Below are 12,010 nucleotides of genomic sequence, written 5' to 3'. Positions count from 1 at the left end.
TTTAGTTAAATTTATTCCTAAATACTTGATTTTTTAATTTACTATTGTGAATGGTATTTGTTTCTTGATGTCCTCCTGATCTTGTTCATTATTGGTGTACAGAAATGCTACTGATTTTTGCACATTGATCTTAAACCCTGCAACTTTACTAAACTCATTTATGAGTTCTAGAAGCTTTGTTGTAGACCTGTCAGGGTTATATATGTATAGGATCATGTCATCTTCAAATAATGAAATTTTGACTTGTTCCTTTCTGATTTGAATGCCTTTTATATCTGGTTCTTGCCTCAGTACTTGAGCAAGTACTTCTAAGACAATGTTAAATAGAAGGGGAGACAGTGGCATCCTTGTCTTGTTCCTGACGTTAGAGGGAATTTTTTAGGATTTCTCCATTGTAAACAATGTTGGCTGTAGGTTTTTCATATATACTCTTTATCATGTTCAAAAAATTTTCTTGTATTCTGATCTTTTGGAGTGTTTTTATCAAGAAAGGGTGTGTATTTTGTCAAATGCTTTTTATGCATCTATAGATATAATCATGTGATTTTTTTCCTTCAATCTGTTTACATGGTGTATTACATTGATTGATTTTCTTATGTTGAACCATCCTTGCATAACTGGAATGAATCCCACTTGGTCGTGGTGTATAATTCGTTTAATGTGGTGTTGAATATGATTAGCAAGTGTGTTGTTAAGTATTTTTGCATCTAGGTTCATTAGAGAAATTGGTCTGTAATTTTCCTTTCTTGTGGTGTCTTTGTTTGGCTTTGGTACTAGGGTAATGTTGGCATCATTGAAGGAGTTAGGCAATGTTCCTTCTGTTTCGATTTTTTGGAATAGTTTCAGCAGGATTGGTGTTAGTTATTTCTGGAATGTTTTGTAGAATTCACCTCTGAAGCCATCTGGCCCTGGGCTCTTCTTAGTGGGGAGGTTTTTAATGACTGATTCTATCTCTTTACTTGTGTTTGGTTTATTAAGATCATCAATTTCTTCTTTCATCAATATACGCTGATTATGTGTTTCTAGGAATTTGTCCATTTCCTCTGAAATGGCATTTTTGTTAGAATATAGTTTTTCAAAGTATCATCTTATGATAGTCTTTATTTCTGTGGGGTCAGTGGTGATATCACCTTTCTCATTTCTTATTGTGTGTATTTGCATCTTCTCTCTTTTTTCCTTTGTTAGTCTCACTAAAGGTTTGTCAATTTTATTGATCTTCTCAAAAAACCAGCTCTTGGGCTTGTTTATCTTTTCAAGTGCTTTCTTATTTTCTATTTCATTTAGTTCTGCTCTTATCTTTTTTATTTCCTTCCTTCTTCTTCCTGTTGTATTACTTTGTTGTTTTTTTTTCTAATTCCTCCAAATGTGCAGTTAGTTCTTCAATTTTTGCTCCTTCTTCTTTTTTGATATGTGAATTTATGGCTATAAATTTCCTTCTCAGTACTGCTTTTGCTGCATGCCATAAATTTTGGTATGTTGTGCTATCATAATCATTTGTTTCTAGGTAGTCATTGATTTCTTTTGAGATTTCCTCTTTGACCCACTGTTTTTCTAAGAGTGTACTGTTTAATTTCCAAATCATGGTGTGAAATATGGGCCTCTGGCCCTTGCAAATTTCCAGGTTCACTCCACTGTGGTCAGAGATATTATTTTTATGATTTTGATCTTTCTGAATTCATTAAGCCTTTCTTTGTGGCCTAGCATATGGTCTATCTTGGAGAATGATCCATGTGCACTTGAGAAAAATGTATATCCTGCTGTGTTTGGGTGTAATGATCTGTATATGTCTATTAGATCCAGCTCCTCTAATATAATGTTCAAATATTTTGTTTCTTTAGTGATTCTCTTTTGAGACGTTCTGTCCAGAGTTGATAGTGGTATATTAAAATCCCCCACTATAATTGTAGATGCATCTATTCTTTCACTTAGTTTTTCCAGTGTTTGCCTCATGTTTTTAGAGGTGCCCTTGTTAGGAGCATAAATATTTATGATTGTTTGATCTTCTTGACAGATTGTCCCTTTCACTAATATGTAGTATCCTTCTTTGTCTCTCACAATTGTTTCACATTTAAAGTCTATTTTGTCTGATATTAATATAGCTACTCCTGCCTTCTTTTGGGTTATTTTTTGCTTGTAAGATTGTTTTCCAACCTTTCACTTTCAGCCTCTATGAGTCTCTGGGTCTAAGATGTGTCTCTTGTAGACAGCATATAGATGGGTCATATTTCCTTATCTAATGTCCCAGTCTAAATCTTTTGATAGGTGATTTTAATCCATTGACATTCAGTGTTATTACTTTCAAGGAATTATTTATGTTAGCCATATTTTGATTGGACTTGTGTTTGTCATATTTTGTTTTGTTTTTTTTCCCCCTTCTCTTTTTTTCTGTTTTGTTGCTTTTACACTCTCCTCCAACTCTGCCTGTCCTGTTTTTTCCTTTCTTCCTGCAGAACTCCCTTTACAATTTCTTGAAGAGGGGGTTTCTTGTTGTCATACCCTTTCAGTTTCTGGTTATCTGTGAATATTTTGAACTCTCCATCATTTTTGAATGCTAGTTTAGCTGGATAGAGTATTCTTGGTTGGAAATTTTTTTCTTTTAGTACCTTGACTATATCATACCACTGCCTTCTTGCCTCCATGGTTTCAGATGAGAAATCAGCACTTAATCTTATGGAGCTTCCCTTGTATGTGATGGTTTTCTTTTCTCTTGCTGCTTTTAGAACTTTCTCTTTGTCTTGAGCTTTGGGTAATTTGACAAGTATATGTCTTGGGGTGGGCCTGTTGGGGTTTATGACAATTGGGGTTCACTGTGCTTCTTGGATATGTACATCTGTCTCTTTCAGTAGATTTGGGAAGTTTTCAGCCATTATTTCCTGCAACACTCCTTCTGACCCCTTTCCCTTCTCTTCTCCTTCTGGGATGCCTATAATATGTATGTTTGAACATTTTGCATTGTCATTCAGGTCCCTAAGTCCTAGCTGGATTTCTCTCTTTTTATCAATCAATTCTACTATCTGTTTGATTTCTGATGTACTGTCTTCCACATCACTAATTCTCTGCTCTGCCTCTTCTAGTCTGCTGATATTTGCTGCAAGTATATTTTTGATTTCTTGAACTGTGGTGTTCATTCCCATCATATCTGTTATCTTTTTGTGTATGTCTGCAATTTCCCCTCCAAATGTTGTCTTCATGTTGTTAACCTCTTCCTTTACTTCATTAAATTTGTCAGTGATAAATGTTCTGAGATCTTTAATTGCTTGTGAGAAGTTCTGCTCCCCTTCCTGGTTTTTAGTTTGTTCATTGGATTCAGCCATGTTTTCCTGATTACTGGTTTGGTTTGTAGATTTTTGTTTCTGTCTGGTCATCATTTTATCTTGATGGGTTTAATCAGTTCCTTAGCTTCTTTGTCTAGTCTTGGGGATTAATTAGCTGTTGTCTTTGCGTAAGTGTTATATCTTCTCTTTGTCACTTTGTTCTTCTTTTTCTAATTTCTTATTGCTGGTTGAGTTCACTTTAAAGGAAAGTTGTGTAGATTTATAGCAGTATGTATAGTACCTATAATGAGGTAGTCAACTGAATATGGGAGGAATATTGTATGAATTAAAAAGCTAGTGTTTTCGTGAGAGAGGGAAAGAGAAAAGAAAACAATAGTTTCAAGAGTGGATAAAAGACAGAAAACAAAAAAAAAGGTATTAGAAATTAAGAGTTAGACACTTTTGGGATCAAAGAAAGGGAGGTGGAATATAGGAGAGACAGTAGATGATGGAGGATATCAAGATGTAGGGGAAAGGGGATAGTGTAGGTAGCCAAAATCAATTCACACAGAAATGAGGCAGCAGAGGATGAGGAAACCCAGCAAATGTGAGGTGTTTCCTGCAGCACCTATTGTATAATTAAGATAAAATAAAATAAGAAAAAATGAGGGACAAGAGAGAGAAAAAAAAAAAAGGGAAGAAAGGAAGAAAGAAAAAGGGGGTGGATAAAGGGAGGGGAACAAGTATGGAAAAGAAAAAAAAAAGATATAGAACAACCACAACAGCAACAACAAAAGAACCCCCCTAAATAACTGAAAAAAAAAAAAAAAAGAGACTTTGAGTGATACGCTGGGAGAAAAGACTAGGAGATAATGCAATGTTAGCAATCAGGACATTAAAAAAAATAAAATAAAAACACAACAAAAAAGAAAAAACACAAACATTGAGGGCTAGGACATTCAAGGATCTCAGATGGACCTCAGGGCGTGATGGATTCAGGGATGGAAAGTCTGAGATATTGAAGACTCAAGAGGTATGAGTCTCTGGGCATGGGCCACCAGGGTTTAGGGGACTCAGACCTGGCACCCTCAAATCTGGTTAACAGGGAACCTGGGAGCACCACAGTGCAACACAGCCTTCAGGGATCCCCACAGCTGGGTGCCAGCCCGATGGGAGAGGTCACTTCCACAAACTCTAACTTATGTGTCTGAACACCTCAATTCACTCACTCACTGGGTCTATTCTGTGGCTGTATCACCAATTCGACTTCAGGACACCTCCCACCCTGTAAGCCCCCGGAACAGCCACCTGGGGGCTCCTCTACACTGCAGCCAATTTAATGATGCAGATCAGTAGCTAGGCCCGGGCGTGGGGTTCCAGCCAGAAATGCCTATAACAGAGTCCAAAACCGAAATTCCCACGCTTAGCAAAATAGTCCCCTAATCAGCTTCCAGACGTCTCCCACCCTGCAGGCCCTGAAGCAGTCTCCTGGTGATGTCTCTTTATTGTTAAAAATTTAAGGCTGCTTCAGATCAGCAGCCAGCCTTCGGGGGGCGGGGCTCTAGGCGGAAGTGCTATTGTGTCTGCAATAAAAAATTCCCCGCTTTGCAAAAAAACTCCCGTTTGTCTCCGCAAATTGGTCTGTGAAGGCCTCCTGTCCTGTTAACCCCCCAATAGCCCGCTCAGGGCTTATGAATTCCCCAGTACTGCAAAGCCTCCAGAAATCACTGCTGCAGCGCTGATGCCACGGCTCCGCCTACCCCAGGAGGGAGCCTCCAGCGCACAGCTCCCACCTCCGTGTAACAGAGTCTCAATTATATCTTATACACAAATGTTCTCTGTTACCTTCCCACCAAATCGATGTCCAGACACCTCCTGCCCTGCAAAATCCCAAAGCAGCCTGGTCCCGAAGAATTTCTAACGCTGCCCAGCCGCTTCTTTGCAGGAGAGAATCTCAGGTGTGCTCACTCCTATGTGGCCTTTAGTTACTTCCTTCTTTCCCTTAGCATAATGCTTTCAGGTACATTTATGTAAAAGCATGTAAGAGCATGTATCATAATTCATTTTTATTGATAAACAGCAGCTTGCTTATCCACTCATCAGTTGACGGACATTTGTATTCTTTTCATTTTGAATCAGGTTGCTATGAATATTCATGTACAAGATTTGGGTGTATATATGTTTTCAATTGTTTTGGATATACCAAGGAAAGGAATTTTGGGGTTGTGTAAATAAGCCAGAGAAAGTTTCCTTCCTGGAGGGACTTTTCCTCTTTTGCAAATGTGCACAAGTTTTGCCCAGAGAAAGCTTATTGTTGGCCACTGTCACCTCATTGTTATCTTTTCTTTGCTCAATTCCAAAACCCTCGAATTTATCACACCGTGTTATATGTTAATTCTATGTTTAACTTTCTGAGGAATTGCCAAACTGTTTTCCATAGAGCTTGCACATTTTTTGCATTCACACCAGCAAGTTTTACACATCCTTGTCAACAATTATCTGTCTTTCTGCTTTAAGTCATTCTACTAGGTGTAAAAGAGTATTATATTGTGGTTCTGATTTATGTTTCAGCACTGACGAATGATGTTGTTGGACATCTTTTAATATTCTTATTGACCATTTGTATGTTTGCTAGAGAAAAATGACTTCAAATTCTTTGCCCAGTTTTAATTGCTACATATTTTTAATCAATAAGGTGATTATGTGGTTTTGTCATGTATCCTATTAATATGATGTCTTATATTGATTAATTTTTGTTAAGCTAAACTTGCATTCTTGATATAAATCAAATTAGTCATGTTGTACATAATCTTCTTAAAAAATAATTTGCTAGATTCAATTTACTAGTATTTTGCTCAGATTTTATATCTATTTTAATAAGGTATATCAATCTGTAGTTTTCTTTTTCTGTAATATCTTTGCCGGGATTTCATATCAGAATATATTTTATGAATAAAATGAGTTGGGGGGAGTAATCTTTTCTACTATTTGGAAAAGTAAATGAAGATGATATTAATTCTCTCTGAACTTTGATAGAATCCACCAGTGAAAAAACATAGGATGAAAATTTGTTTGTGGGAAGTATTAAAATTTCTAAAAATCCCTTTAGTGCAATAGATCTATTCTTATCTTTCTAAGATTGCAACCAGTTCATTTAAGTTACATAGTTTGTTGCCATACAGTTATTCATAGCATTTCTTTATAATACTGTTTAATTTCTTTAAGGTCAGTAGTGATACTTCCTATTTCATTTTTAATTTTATTAATCTGAGTTTTCTTCCTTCACTTCTTAGTAAGTCTAGCTAAAGTTTTATCAGTTCTTTCTTTCTTTCTTTCTTTCTTTCTTTCTTTCTTTCTTTCTTTCTTTCTTTCTTTCTTTCTTTTCTTTTTTTTTTCTTCTCTTTCTTCTTTTTTTCTGGAATTGCTGGAGAGTGAATCCAGGACCTTGTACATGGGAAACAGGCACTCAACCACTGAATATACCTCATCTTCTGTAAATTTTTGATCTTTTTAAATAGATATTTGTATTAATCAAAATTCCCCAGAAAAAATAGAACAGTGCATCTCTTTGTGAATATTATGAGATTTACTATAGGAATTGGCCCATAACCATGGGAGCTAGCATGCCTGAATTCTGAAGGTCAGGCTATATGTTGGGAACACTGGTGAAAGTTTTGATGAATTCCCCAGGAGAAGCTGTTTGGCTGAAGTAGTCATAGAAATGATTCATTCAGTTCCAAGTTCCAGTTATTTCCAGTTTCTGACTGCACCCTATACTATCCTCTTTGCGTCAAATTACCTTTGCTTAGAAGAATTTCTGCCATATTGAACTAAAGACCACTCTTATCCATTTTGGGCATACCTTAACTAATAACATTTTTGATGGTCTTATTTATTAATATAAATGTGTTCAGACTTAGAGGACCAAAAACATAAGCATAAAGACATAAGCATGCCTTTTTTTGCAGGATATGATCAATCCCCAATACTATCTATTGATTTCAATGATTTTCTCTATTTTCTTTCTATTCATTTATTTTTACTCTAATCTTTATTATTTCATTCCTCCTATTTGCATGTGGTTCATTTTGCTCTTTTATTTCTAGTTACTTAAAATTGAAGAATGGGTTGTTGATTTCAGATATTATATCCTTAATGTAGGCATTTATATTTTATTTTTAAAATTTTTTACTAATATAGGCATTTATAGCTATATATTTCCCACCAAACAATAATTTAGTTGTGTCTTTTAAGTTTTGGTATGCTGTATTCTCATGTTTATTCATCTCTATATTATAATGTCTCTTTTGTTTCTTCTTTGACTCATTGGTTAATCAAGGTGTGTTGTTGAATTTCTAGGTATTTGTGAATTTTCCTAATTTAATTCTATTATTGATTTCTAATTTAATATTATTTCAGTCAGATTAAAAACTCAGGATGAATTAAATACTTTTAAATTTAGCAAGACTCGTTTTATGGCTAAAATATAGTATACCTTGGAAAATATTCCAGGAGCACTGGAGGAAAAATTATATTTTGTTGTTGTTTGACAGTATTTCCCCTAGATGTCCATTAAGTCTAGATGGTTTATATTGTTTTCAAAATCTTCTCTAACTTCTGCCTAATTGTTTTATTAGCTATTAAAGTAGACATTGATATCACTAGCTATTATTGCTGAACTATTTCTTCTGTCAATACCATCATTTTTTGCTTTATGCATGTTTTAGTTTCCTAGACCTGCTGTAGCAAGGTATCATAGATTAGATGGCTTAAAACAATAGAAATGTATTATCTCCAATTATTGGAGGCTAGGCTGAAATCAAGGTGTTGGAAAGACATGGTCCCTCTTAAATCTGTGTGGAAGTATCTGTTCCATGCCTCTCTTCTGGCTTCTGAGGGTGGCCAGAAATCCTTGGTGTCCCTTGGCTTCTGTCATAACAATTTCTGCTTCCATCTTCATAATGCCAATGTCTCTCTGTGCTTCCTCTCCCCATCTTATAAAGATGCCAGTTATATTGGATCAAGACCTCACCCTACTCTAGTATTACAGCATTTTAATTTCCCTGATTCCATCTGTAATTACCCTGTTTTCAAGTAAGTTAATATTCTGAGGTAATGAGGATTAAGACTTCAACATATCTTTTTTTCAATCCATAAAAATGTATTCTGGTGCCATGTTGTTAGGGGCATATGCAGTTGTAGTTGTTATTTCTTCCTGATAGAATGACTCTTTTAACACTATAATGTTTTTTATGTGTATGTCTGGTAACAATTTTTTGTTGTAAATTCTATTTTAACTGCTATTAGTATGGTGACTCCAGGTTTCTTTTAGTTATTGTTTGAATTATATAACTTTTTGACTGCAAACAATTTGCAGGTTTGAAACATACCTTTTGTGTTAAACAGATAATTTCTGGCACCATTTCCATTTTTTTCTTCTTTCTCTTTATGTGTTTTTAATTATTTTGGTTGCCTTGAGTGTTAGAATTAACATCTTAACCTAAGACAATATAATTTGTAATAATACAAATTAATTGCAAAAGGCTTACTTCAACAAAATCCATTCTTATCACTTTCTTTGTACTATTATTGTTATACAACTTACAACTTTATACATTAAAAGCCAATCAAAATCATTTATATGTAATATTGTGTATGCAGTTGTCCTTTAATTAGATGAGAGAAAAATGCACTTAACATTGCCCTTTATGTTTACCTATGTCATTGTCTTTACCAGTGCTCTTTATTTCTCTATGTGGATTTGAGTTACTCTAACATCATTTCACTTCAGCATGAAGCATCTTCTTTAGTTCTTATAATGAGTACCTAGTGGTGAAGATCTTTTCATTCTATTTTCTTTCTTCTGTCATTGTTTTTTCTAACTTAGAATTTCTCAGTTTCTTCTTTATTGCTGAAGGATAGTTTTCTTGTTTATTAATATGTCATCCTACTGCTTTCTGTCCTTCATATTTCTAAACCCTATAACAAAAATTAATGAATATTAGAATATAGCAAGTGAAGGAGATATCATTGTAGGAAGGGTTAATTATTTTTGCCTGGAGATTACAGAACCTTAGTTAGGAAAGAAGTGCTATGAAGGGGGCTTGAGCTGAGCTGGGGGAAGAAGACACATGCAGACTTCCAGGTGGTGCTTCCCAGAGGACTAAGCCCTGAAAACACAGCCTTAAAGGGCTTTTTAAATTAGACCATAACTACAGATAAAGTGTTGCATAAAATTTACAATTGTTATTACAGTAGTTTGGTAGATATGAATGAAAATATTTCATTTTAGATCATTTCTAGCTTTTTAAATCTAAAATTTAAAAAAAACCATCAACATAGAGTAAGACTATTTTATAAAGAAGAGAAATTTTAAAATAACCTTTTCAATGTATGAAATGTTAAATTGATTACTAAAATTTATTAAGTTTTCCAGGCACAACAGAGCCCATACTAAATGTTGAAGTCATTCTACTGTCCTGGACCAGTTGCACTTATTCCCAAGAATGTATGCACATCAAAGTCATTACATTCAAACAGCACCTACCATCAGGGCTGGACTACCTAGGAAAATAGATTGAGGTTCCTAGTAACCAACATGTATTTCTCACACATTTAATATATCATTCTAAGATCTAGGCTAACCAAATAAACCTTCTATAGGATGTTACCAGTCTCTAGGTGGAGGAGACAAGGAAGTATGGCATTGCCAATCAAAATGTTTTAAAACTGCTCAGAAGTATTAGGTTGGTGCAGAAGTAATTGTGCTTTTGCAAGGTTGAAATTTGTCATTTGATATTGGCATAAATTCTTAAATAAGTGTGGTTATGTTATACATCATTTTAATGTTCATTTCTTTATGGTTTTTTGCTAATGACATATTACTTACTCTTTATTTTATATTTATTTTATACTATGGGAATATTAGACAAAAAGCAAATTTGAGTGATTTTCTCATTTGAGTTCCAAATGGGTTGTCAATCAGTGGAGACAACTCACAACAGCAACAATATATTTGGCCAGAAACTGCTAGTGAACATGCAGTGCACTGGTGATTCAAGAAGTTTTACAAAGGAGATGAGGGCCTTGAAAATGAGGAGCATAGTGGCCAGCCATTGGACGTTGATAATGACCAATTGAGAACAATCATTGAAGCTAATCCTCTTAAATTACAGAAGAAGCTGCCAAACAACTCAACATCAACCATTTTTGCTTGGCATTTGAAGCAAATTGAAGAGGTGAAAAAGTTTGATAAGTGGGTGCCTCATGAGCTGATTGAAAATCAAAAAGAACATTGTTTTGAAGTGTTGTCTTCTTTTATCTATGCAACAACAATGAAACATTTCTCAATCAGATTATGATGTGTGGCAAAAAAGTGGATTTTATATGACAACCGGTGATGACCAGCTCAGTTTTTGGACTGAGAAGAAGCTCCAGAGCACTTCCAAAATCAAACTCACACCAAAAAAAGGTCATGGTCATTGTTTGGTGATCTGCTGCCTATCTGAGCCACTACAGCTTTCTGAATCCCAGTGAAACCATTACATCTGAGAAGCATGTTCAGGAAACTGATGAGATTCACTGAAAACTACAACACCTGCAGCTGGCATTGGTCAACAGAAAAGGCCCAATTCTCCATGATGATGCTCAACTGCATGTTGCATAACCAATGCTTCAAAAGTTGAATGATTTGGGCTATGGAGTTTTGCCTCCATCTGCCATAATCACTGGACTTCTCGCCAACTGACTGCCATTTCTTCAAGCATTTCCACAACTTTTTGCAGGGAAAACACTTCCACAACCAGAGGATGCAGAAAATGCTTTCCAAGAGTTCGTCGAATCCTGAAGCATGGATTTTTATGCTACAGGAATTAGCAAACTTACTTCACGTGGACAAAAATGTGTTGATTGTAATGCTTCCTATTTTGTTTAATAAAGATGTGTTTGAGCCTAGTTATAATGATTAAAATTCATGGTCTGAAATCACAATTACTTTTGCACCAAGGTAATAGTAGATTCTATGCTTGCTCGCATTTTATTGCTAATAAGACAAGTTAGTATTTAACCTAATTTCAATGTGATGAAGAAACACTTGAAAAAAGGACTACAAACAAATATTTTAACAACAAACCAAAATGAATATTAATAAAATCAATCTATTGTTTTTATGAATACTTTTTTCATAAGGCATCTTTAATATTTCTACACTACATACATACTTATCATTTCACAAAATGCATTTATTTATTTAAAATTTAAAAATTGGTACTGTGTCATTTTTCTCTGGATCCACAAGTTATAACTCAGATTTTGACATACGGGAAGAGCAATAGATTTTTGGATAAATAAAAGAATGGATGCACAAACAAATTGAGTCATTGCTTTCTCAGCATTTTCTAGCTTAATATATGTTTATATTGTGAGTTTACTTTTTATTTATTGCATGTATCATTAAATTATAAGGATAGTCTATATTATTTTGAAACCACCATATAATTATAATAAACTTTATATATTTTCATGAGTAGAAATGTTACATATTAGTCATTCCTTAGCAGCAGTTCACATTTTACATGCTTTGAATTTTCACTTATATAAGAAAAAATAAGCTATATGGACATATTTCTATACTACAAATTGTTTCCATGTATGGATTTCTATAAGAGGACTTCTGGTACAGAAGTATTAGGCACATTTAAATATTGGTAATAAAATTTGCCTGTTTATTCTTCAAATGGATTATAAAATGTTATTTT

This window comes from Dasypus novemcinctus, chromosome 2 (genome assembly GCF_030445035.2).
Source record: "Dasypus novemcinctus isolate mDasNov1 chromosome 2, mDasNov1.1.hap2, whole genome shotgun sequence".
Classification (NCBI taxonomy): Eukaryota; Metazoa; Chordata; class Mammalia; order Cingulata; family Dasypodidae; genus Dasypus; species Dasypus novemcinctus.
This window is presented reverse-complemented; position numbering follows the sequence as displayed.